Source organism: Pinus tabuliformis, chromosome 5_2, assembly GCF_031772625.1.
Source record: "Pinus tabuliformis cultivar Carrire ecotype Pingquan chromosome 5_2, CPIR1, whole genome shotgun sequence".
NCBI classification, from domain to species: Eukaryota; Viridiplantae; Streptophyta; class Pinopsida; order Pinales; family Pinaceae; genus Pinus; species Pinus tabuliformis.
Genome location: NC_142306.1, coordinates 663,280,796 through 663,292,173, shown reverse-complemented (window position 1 = coordinate 663,292,173; position 11,378 = coordinate 663,280,796). Strand labels below are relative to the sequence as shown.

Here is an 11,378-nt window from a genome sequence, read left to right as displayed (position 1 = left end):
TTAGCTTAATAAAGTTCATGTTGGCATTTTACAATTAGATACTTATAAGTGAACCCAACTATTATTATTGGGACTTATCCCACTATCCTGATAGGTGGGATATAGAGGACAAATATGATCTCCCTTTCTCCGTTGCATTCCTCCCACCTTGAAAATCAAAAGGGGACATAATGAATTTCATATACACATACTTAATAGATATATATTCCCAATCTCTTCCCATCTGCTAGTTGCGCCTGCTTGAGCCAGGCTCAAGCAATTAGTCAATCCGGAGCATGCATATCCCTACTTATTCTCCACACACCTCCAGGTGGATCTCAAAAAAGGGTTTGGGTATGGTAAGGGATGCTAGCTAGTTTTTTGAACCTCTGTATTTACATCTATTTTCGCCTGGCCTTACCCTACTCTCATCTCTATGTATTCTCAAATTAAACCAACTACACAATCAGAAACTTTGTTCTTGTGTGGTATCTCAAAATAATTTTCAAACATAAAATTACAACATACTGTCACAAGGAGACTACTCATGGTTTAACAGATCAAACTTGACATCTTACATTAACAATTTCCTTTTACGTGATGCCAGTCTTCTGCCTAGGCCTTAGAACCATGGCTAAAGGGGTGTACTACATGACCGGGGGTTTGCACTGCCAGTCAACTTAATTATAACTAATTATGAGAACAATATAGCATTGTTTATATACCAGATTGCTTAAATTAAAGATTAGCTTCATGTATGAATTACAGTGCACTGATAGAAACAAAGATAGTTTCCAAAAAAAAGCACCCAAAAAAGCAGCAAAAGTCATAGGAGACACTTATTTCGCTTCTTCGATGCTGGTCTTTGAAGACCTCCACCATCATCATCACTTCCACATTCATCCTCCTGCACCTCAAGAGCTACAAGTACCACTTTGCCCCTATTTCTTGAAATCTCTCTGATAGGAGTCTCTGCAGCCTTCTCAGAACAAGGAATCATAAGTGGATTGGTTCTGTGAGGCATCAACTCCTCACCACTAGCTTCCATCATCAACTTATAGTCTTTAAAATCAAACCGAAAAACAAATTGGCTGTAAGAAGCTTCTCCAGATGCCATTTCTATAGCTCTGGGAGCATTTTTGGGGACAACAAAATGTTTTCCATTTTCATCGACATTTATTTCAACTCTACCATCCTTTACTAGAAATGATAATGCAAAGATGTTTTCTACTGTCTGGGAAAATGATATTCTATTTAGAACCAAATTTTCTAATCCAGCTTGCTTCTGTTTTCACAAAATGTTAAATATGCTTGCCATATTCTTGTATGTTTTTGATTTTTCATCTTCCGGGGACTCTTTCACTGCTTCAGGTCGAGTTCTTTCTGTCGGCTTAGTCTGTTTTCTCTGTACTATAGCTTTCCTTTGCTTGGGTTCATTATCCATTGGTCCAAGCATAGTGAAAATTCTTGCCGCATCCTGGAAAATAGAAGCAGCTAAAAGCCCAAGATTTCTCCATGATATTTGGGTTTGATTGTCATTTCCCTCCAAAGACCTGCTTCCATATGCCTAGTCACTATAGTTTCTTAGAATATCACTACTAATAAAATCAACTAGAGTAACACCATCATTGTTTTGTGATTTGTTAACAGTAGCGAGGAGTGTGGATGTGAGATCAAAGAGTGTATCAGCATCTGCAACTTGCTCACGAGGTCTCTGAACAAGATTGTGCAAGCTTTCCACTTTGCTAATTATAGCCTCAAATTTTCCAGATTTTTCTTTTAAAATATTTTCTCTCTCCTCAACAATCGAAGTCTTGAGGGCATGATAATGGGACCTTAATATACAGTGTTGCACCATACTCTGATTGTTACCACTGCATGCAGTAGCATCTTCTTTCTCTCTCGGGGGCTTACTATGGCCTTGTTGTGATCCTTTTACCCCACGAGAGGAATCTTGTAGTGTCTAACTCAATGTTTCTTCCTCTTTAACTCTAGCTTGGGTACCAAGCCTTCTACCCATCCTTTCTATCACCTACTTTTGGAGTTGAGAGAAATGCAAATATTCAACCAAAGCTGGAAGGAAGGGCTTGAAATTGAGATTTCTGATTGAAGAACTGTCATGAAATGGAAAGAGAGCAAGAAAATATTTTCGTGTTGCATTGAAATGAGGGAGGGCAGGGAGTTGTGATTTCCCCTACCCTGAGAATTCTGCTTTGTAATAAAAGAGGGATGAAGGCCCACTACAGTGGATACAAAGTCCCAAGACATACGCATTGTCAAATGAAATGCGTAGGTGCAGTGTGCCAATTAAGCGTGAGGATTGGGAGAAGTGACACATGTGGGAGAGTGGCCATATTATTGAAGAATTGTTTACATTGAGGAAGGACACCATTTGAATATGGTAAGAATGTCAATTCTAAATGGTACTCATGGTTCCCTCACCCTTCAATCTAAGAAATTTAACGTGGAGAGTTTCCAACACCACTTTCTCATCTACATGAGGGAGTTTACAATTTGTATATCTTTGTCTCAATCCCATGGCGAATATATTAGTGTGAGGATCCACTGTTTCATGATCCATATGTTGGATGCTTTGCTGAACTTGAGCTTTATAAGGAAATCTCTTTAGATATCCAGAATGTCTCATAAATTTATTTGAACAATTATTGTCTTGCAACAATGTTTATTGATGATAAATTGCTTGGTAATGTACACATGCATAGAAGAGTGTGACTGATGGCATGGATACTCGGCCTTTCAGGTTGAAATGGCCACCTCTAAAGATAATATTTGGAATATCCTTTGAGCCTTTCTTTGAGATGGCATCCAAGAAGTTGGAGTGAAGACATCAAGGAACTCTATATTTTGACATATTCCAGCTGAATCACCAAACATGCAAGAGAAACTAAAACCAGGGGTTATATAAGTAATAGGCCCAGTGTATGGGAAATCCAGGCTTTTAGAGGAATATTTCCGCATTTAATAATTGGATGAGGATGAATATTTATGTTAAACTATGTGTTGTTATTGATATGTTTGGATGTTTTGGGTGAACACTTGGCCCATCTTCAAGAACATCCAATAACTTTCGAGTCCAAGACAGATTTAAAGAGATCATTTATCAAATTAGTTGTCCAGCTATGAAAGACAATCAAGTTTTGGAAGAGATACATCGTAGTACTATCAAAGAAGAATGTGGACCATGTTTTGAAATGGATCAAAAAGTTTTTCAGAATGTCTGCTAAAATTTGACATTTATCATTGTCTTAGCATTTTACTATCAACTTTCATGGAGGCAAAAAGTGACTGGAGAAACTTGCACAATAATGGCGGCCACTACAATGAGAAACACGATGAATTAGCAAAATGAAATCTGTTGCTATGATGACACATGGGAAGATACTTATTACTATCAAGTTGTTTCCCTGCTGAAATAAAACAAACATATATCCATATCTAGGTGAAAGAATAACATCAATATATCTCTGAATGATATGGGCTATGTGTTGTGCTCAACAACTAGGAAATTCTTTATCGGTGATAGTGTGATGAAGCAAGGGGTTCGGGTTTTCGTGCTCGTCCTATCAAAGTATATCGATCCAAGTGATGAAAAAACATATGTTCAATTCCCTAGAACATATCTTACTTTCATTACTTGTCTAGGATAAATCCACAGCCATAGTTGAGAAACGTAATCAAAAGAAAATAAATATGTAGTTTATTTAAACAAATGTGGCTTGAGCGGAAAACATATGGACCAAATTACAAAATGCGAAAGTCAAAGTTCTGTATAAAATTTTTAAATTAAAAAAACTTCAAACATTTGCCAGGAATTTTAACAAATGCAAATTCCCAGCACTCATCCAAGGGCCATTCTAGGAGGGTCGAAGCCATCCATCAATATGAAGAGATATATAAAAGCAAACAGGGACTTTGAAGAAGGGATTCCTGTTTTTTCATACTCAAATGTTGCCCGATTATTGAGAAAGGGCCTGACGAGTTAATGAGGGTTTCCTTTTTGTTTTTGTTTCAATCTATTTTCATGCTTAGATTTTTTCTAATATGATGTCATTGGTGTACCTTAATATACAACGTTACACCATACTCTAATTTTTACCACTACATGGGGTAGCATCATTGTTCTCTCTCGGGGGCTTATTGTGGCCTTGTTGTGATCCTTTTACCCCACGAGAGGAATCTTGCAGTGTCTGACTCAATGTTTCTTCCTTTTTAACTCTATCTCAGGTACCAAGCTTTCTACCCATCCTTTCTATCACCTGTTCTGGAGTTGAGAGCAATGCAGAAATTCAACCGAAGCTAGAAGGAAGGGCTTGAAATATATGTTACTAGAAACCCGAAAGAGGAAATGAAACGAGAAACGACAACAGGACAAGAAACAAAATTTGGAGGTTTCATATTCAAGAAACGAGGAGAGAGAAAAACAAGAAAAATATGAAACCTAAAACCAAGAATTTGTTTCACATTCAAGAAATGAGGAGAAAGAAAAAAACAAGAAAAATATGAAACATAAAACCAAGCATTCATCATTATAATTCTCGAATACTATGGTTCATAGGTAGTTTCTCATAGGCTTTAGAGCTCACATGGGTCATTGCTTAATACTTATAGTTATCAACAAAGCTTCCATTGCTCACATATGCCATTCTTGAATACCTATGTTTGATCCTCTAGGCTAGAAAATACAACAATGAAGAAAAAATTGGCACTGAATTCAAGTTTGATTTAGCCTTTGCATTTTCCGGATGAGTACATGATCCCACATACATTGTATATATTCTTGGATGTGACTTGAGTGGACCTCAAATTTGGAATCTATTGTAGCATTTGCCACACATTTATTGGGTTATTGTTTTCATGGTTGGGTAACAAGATGGCGGAGATTGAGTTGATCTCCATTGGATATAGAGCCAAAAATAGAGGGTTGTCTCGAACTATTGCCACTTGCATAACCATAAATACTACAACATGTGTTTGAAGACAAAATCTAAAGAGAAAACTTTTAGAACTTTATCTTTAATCCATTATAATAAAAAACTAATCTTTATAATAATAAAAATAATATATTTTAAAAGTATAGTTGAACTAGATATTAAATTGCTAGTTTTTGAGAAAAAAAAATTAACTAAATTATCTAACTACTAATTTATAAAAATATATATAATATATCTATATACATTACTAATTTATAAAAGAGATTTGATCCCTTTAGGGTGTTGGTATATCTGAAATTAAGATGGATCTAGGCTAGTATATATTATTTACCATAATTATTGTTAAAGTGTATAATGGTTGTCTCATATTTGTATTTGCATTGATTAAATGATTATTATATGTAGTCATGTTTTATATTAATTATTTTAATGCATCATATATATGGTTTTGTGTAGTAAATTTATTTTTATGTTAAATTTTAATAGTTAAATTTAGATATTCTTTCTTGATATTAGTTATTTTTTATTAATTTTGATTTTATTCTTTTGGATCCATTAAAATTTGTTATCTGAGTCAATGTTTCCAATTAACAAGTGTGATTGATCAATATAAATAAGTGAAATAAATTATTAAATTGTGATTTTTTTAATTTCTACTTAGTTAAATATTATATATAAATATCACTTGTGGTTATAACATACTAAATCATTCATTTTTAGTTGTTAAATGAGATTATGTTAAAATAACTTTAAAAAAAATGTTATCACCCATGGTTAGAACTTACCAAACCATTCTTTTTTAGTCCCTAGATTTTTTTATGTTAAAATAACTTTTGAAAAATAATTATCGCCAATAGTTTTGTTATATTCCATGGATTTGTACTTTATATTCATTTAATTTGCTAGTTTTTGCACATGGTTTTGTTAGATTCCATGGTTCTGTACTTAATATTTATTTCATTTATTAGTTTTTTCTCATCAATTTTCTTTCTTAAATTAAAACAAGGGAGAGAGACCTTGAAGTCTTGAAACGAAATGTCATAATCTAGGTATTTTATTCTAGACCCCTCTTAATATATTTTTGGTTGTTAGATTTTTGTGCCAAGAGACCCTTTCCACCTGGGGAATATGTTATAATATTTGGCATTTTAACTCAGTCAAAATAAAATATTAAATAAAAAAAAATTAAAAACATAAAATTCTCGAGCGCATGGTTTATGGCTTTTGTCCATGGTATTTTTCTACAATGTAGCCTATTCAAAGGCTAATAACTAAAGCAACCTAGATCCATTTTAACTGTGGATCAAGCATTGAGAGGATCAAATCTCTTCACTTAAAGAGGTTTGTAACTCGAGAGAGAGAGAGAGAGAGAGAGAGAGAGATTTGATCTCTCTGGATGCTCGAGAGCGAGAGAGAGAGAGATTTGATCTCTCTAGATGCTCGAGAGAGATAGATCTACGCTGGTTATTTATAAATGAAGAGGAGTATTTTCTTGTAGTAGTACTCCTATTTGTTTTGTATTTAAAATTTATTAAATGATGGATTTCTATTTTGTATTTTGATTTTTGAGACTTTTGTTATTTTTATAAATTTACAATTATTTCTATCACTATTTTTATGTAACTATGAAACTTTCTATATTTATCATAGTTGAAATTATGTTTGTATTATAGGCATATTAATCAATAGATTGTTGCTCTTAAGATTTATTATTGCAAATTACCTAACATAATCTCTCTTATCACTGATGAAAAAAGTATTTACGGGATAAAACTATTAATGGGATGGACAATAGATAATTATTATCTTTTATATATTAAATTAATGTCTTTGGTTGATGATATTTAATATTATAGATAGTCTAATAGTTGATAAAAGTTTCTATAAGATGGTTTTATCAAAATCCTTTTCCAATCATTTGAAAGGTTGTAAACCAGACCAATGGCAAAAAAAATATTGTGTCCCAATGTTTATATAAATAATAAATTAACTAGAAAAATTAACTAAATTATTTAACTACAAATTTATATATATATATATATATATATAGACACACACATTAATAATTTATAAAAATATATAATTTGTAATTTTATATAAAAATACACATTTTAAATATTAGATACAATCAGTAAATCCACCTTTAAATAAAAGCAACACAAAAATAACAAAAAAAAAATTGTAAAAACTTAACCATACACTGCTACACATCAATTTCTACAGTTAAAAAAATAACATAACTTTAACTAATAAAATCCCTAAATTATCAACGTTGTTAAAGATATATTAAGCACTATTGCAGGGTGTTGTCACTAGGGAGAACGCCCAACCTATTTGCAACAAACCTGTTTCATTAGCACCTAAGCTATATATGGTTGACTTCTAACCATAGACTATGAAAATGCCTTCGAAAACTATCCAGAAAACCAAACTCTACTTTTTATGCTCTACTTTTTATGATTCATGTCGACGTCCAATCGGGAAGAGACCCATATTGCAAATGAACTAGATTAACGTTTTCCATAAAACAGTTTCAAGAAACGAACCGTTTTTGGAAAACCCAGTTTCTTGCATTAAAAAACGAAAACTACCCTATAAGACACCATTTTCTGTACCGTCCCAATTTTTATACGGTTTTTTTCAAAAATCCGTTTTTGGAAAACCCAGTTTCTTGCATTAAAAAACGAAAACTACCGTATAAAACACCATTTTCTGTACCGTCCCAATTTTTATACAGTTTTTTTCAAAAATCAAGAAATCCGTTCCATTTCTAGTAAAGAGGTTGAAATTGAGATTTCTGATTAAGAACAGCCGTGAAATGGAAAGAGAGGAAGAAAATCTTTTTGTGTTGCATTGAAATGAGGGAGGGCAGGGAGTTATCATGACAAGTCTACATTGTTATTTTTTCCCTTGTTTTCCCCCTTGGGTTTTTCTGGTTTTTGTAATTTTTGGTGTGGTATACTACCAAACTACTATAAGAGTTCAATGTATATTTAATATAAATTTCATTGCCAATATAGTAACTGTGGGGCTAGTTTATTTGAAGCTAAATTCTTGAAAAAACAAAACCCAAATAACCTAATTTCAAGTGAAAAAGTTGGTAGATTGTTTGAAGCAATTGAAATCGAGGAAGGAATTAAAGGAGAGAAAGGGTAATTGTGCAAGTATTTTCTTGGGCTCTTGAAAGAAGAATAAGGCTTTTGATCCTTCCATCATGGTCCAAATTTTCCCAGTGAAAATAGATCCATGTTTTGTGAGCAAGCCATTGAAGAGATCCTCCTCAATCTTATCTCTCAATGCATCCAAATTCAACCATGAAACAATAACTCTGAGCAAATCACTATAACATTTCATGTGAAAATATAAAAAAAAAATTCAAATCAATTATAAGAATGACAATCGATCCTTGGAATACACTAAGGCAGAGAAGAAAACTTATTTTGGTCTTTCCTTTTTTAATCAACTACTCAAGATTCATTCGAATACACTAAGGCGAGGAAGAAAACGCGACATAATGGTCTTTCCTCTTTTTTCAACTACTCAAAATTCATTTGAATACACTAAGGCAGGGAAGAAAACGTGGCAGAATGGTCTTTCCATTTTTTTCAACTACTCAACATTCATTCGAATACACTAAGGCAGGAAAGAAAACACGGCAGAAATTAAATTTTTAATTTCGATGATCATTAAATTTTTTTAATTATAATTATTTAATTTTTTATATATTTTAAAAACATTATATTTTATGAATATATCAAAATGTATGGAATGTATATTTTCTTATCTTATTGTATACTCATTTCAAAAAATTATATTTTTTATTTTTCAAAATTACAAAATAATTAACCATGTTGTAAGTTGTAATTTTAAACAAATTCAGATTTGGATTTTATATAATTAAACAAAAAAACTATAAATATTTTTTATTAATGTTTAATTATCTAATACTAATATTATGGGTTTCCATGTTATACAACAAATGAGATTTGGTTTTATAATTATTATGTCAAACATTAAAGCTAAAAATTAACTTTTAACAATGCAATATTTTATAACCAATTTGGATGTAGTTCATTGTTATGGCAGTAAAAAATGAATCTCATGAGTTCTGCCTTCGCATAAATCCTTTGTAATCAATTTGGTTGTAGTTCATTGTGATGGTAGTAAAAAATGAATCTCATGAGCCTGGTCCCACCCACACATTGGTATAGTTCCACCCAAGGAACCATTGATCTTTCTCCATGAATCAATAATATTGTACCAAGAAGCACCATAATGTATGGAATTTCTATTTCCCACAATTGAAAAAGCACCATAAATCCTTCTACATGAGCATTTTGCTTCCGTATTGTTGAACTAAACATGACAAGACCTTCCTGTGGCAATAAGAATTTCCGAAACCCTCGTCCCCCCTATTGCAATATATCTTAGAATTCGTCATGTTGGAGTGTAGTATCCCTAGTAAGCATATAGGAGTGTAGATGAACACAACCTCAAAGTTAATGGGAAGCCAAGGGGAAAGGTTTGTGCATCTAAGAGGGATACCTCGATTTCATAGATGTGGTTTTCTAAGCTTTTGCATTAATCAAATGTATATTTGAGGGGGGATTCAGCCATAAAACAATGCTTGACTAAATTTTCATACACAAGGGTTGATTCTACTTCGAATTTTGATACTTTGTGTTTATTAACTTTAATGTCATTACATATAACTAATAATTTGCAAGTCCTTATCTCATTTGATCTCATTTTATTTCAATTGTGAAGTGACTAAGCCTTGAACCCGAAATCCTCATAGCTAAGATTTACAAAGTATGCATTGCCTCATTTCCTCTCATTTACTTCAGTTAAATGGAGTAATTATGCCTTAGCACCAAACCCACACAACTAAGCTTTTCACACTACAGAATCCTCTCTCTCCTAAGCATTTCACACTACAGAATCCTCTCTCTCCCTCATATTGCACTTGGTTGAGATATAGTTTTCTTAGAACAGAAGCAATGTCTCACTAAATACCTTACATGTTAACTTATCATCTGATCCCATTACATTTTCCAAGCATTGAGGACATTAATAAAATTTCAAAATTCAATTTCACACTCATTCGATGTAATCACCATGTTCCATCAATTTCAGGGAAACTCTACAAATAAATGTAAGTAATTATTTTGATTTCTTTCATTGATTCTAAATTAGCAAGTGAGAAAACTGTAGATGCACCTTTATTTTTAAAGTACAATCATCCAAAAAAACTCATCAAAGACTAAAGAGAGGTTAAAACCTTTATGGAGTGAAAAATATTGTTGGCATCCTCTAGAATAACACTACTTTCAGAAGCTGGGTTCAGATTTTACCACAAATGCAAGAACCAAAGTGAGAAGCTTATTTTAAAGTTTTTATAACATGATATATTATAAAAAAATTGAAGCACACAATACAAAAAAAAAATTGCATCTAGTATCATTCTAGATAGAGAAAAGTACTCGTTAGGTTATCCATGACATGACTAAGAATTGCTGCCCACCTACTTTCAAAATCATCATGGACATTTACAGATTAAAAAAGGAATTGATTAGGCTACAAACGACTAAATAATAGTTATTCCCCACCTTTCCAAATTATCATGTACATTTAAGCTATTAGATTTTATCAACATCCTTTCTATGCTGCAACACGTTACAACTTTCCATTATATTTATGTATTATATGAGTTGAAGTACTTGTAAGGTGCATAAATTCCAAAATAATTGTCCAAATACCCATGTTTCCACTAAATTAATTGTTTAAATAAGAGACACATTTTATTGTAGGAAGCATGCATCAATCAAACACTTCACTACTCATAGTTTACAAACCCAACCAATTTTTCATATACAAACACATTCAAGACTAATCCAAAATAACAAAAAATGCTCAAAAAAATATTCTTCATCAAACATCTACCAATGCATAAACAATGAGGAGACAAGAGACACATCAAATATCCAATCAACTAGGGCCAAAACCTCTCCAACATGAGAGGAAAACCCAAATGAGATCTTCTTCTTATATAAAATTCAATTGACAAATTCCAAGACCATGGCCTAGACCCTTGACTCAATGACCTCTCCACGACCAAGTCACAAGCCTCCTTGATTCAACTTCCTTCTTTTTCCTTGAGTCAACGATGATCAAGCTTCTTCCTTCAATAACTCGACTATCCTTCAAATTCCAGTTCCATGGATCAGATCTGTAGTTCTTGGCCCTCTTGCATAAACCCTAGAACGTGTGGTTGACCAACCTTTTGAACCTTGATCTTCTTTGCTTGGATGGTATGAACTCTTATTATAATTCAGCGTGTAACCTTTCTTATCTTCTTCCTTGATTTGACTTCTTGGACAACAACAAGATCTTCGACCTTTTCTGTAGTAGATAGTTCTTCCTTCCTTCACACGTGTGGATATATTA

General features: G+C 32.7%; 1 pseudogene; it reads right to left on the bottom strand.

Moving 5' to 3' along the window:
* Positions 1 to 805: 805 nt before the first annotated feature.
* The window catches only part of LOC149160824 (non-structural maintenance of chromosomes element 4 homolog A pseudogene), a 37,515-nt pseudogene continuing 26,942 nt past the window's right edge, over positions 806 to 11,378 (bottom strand).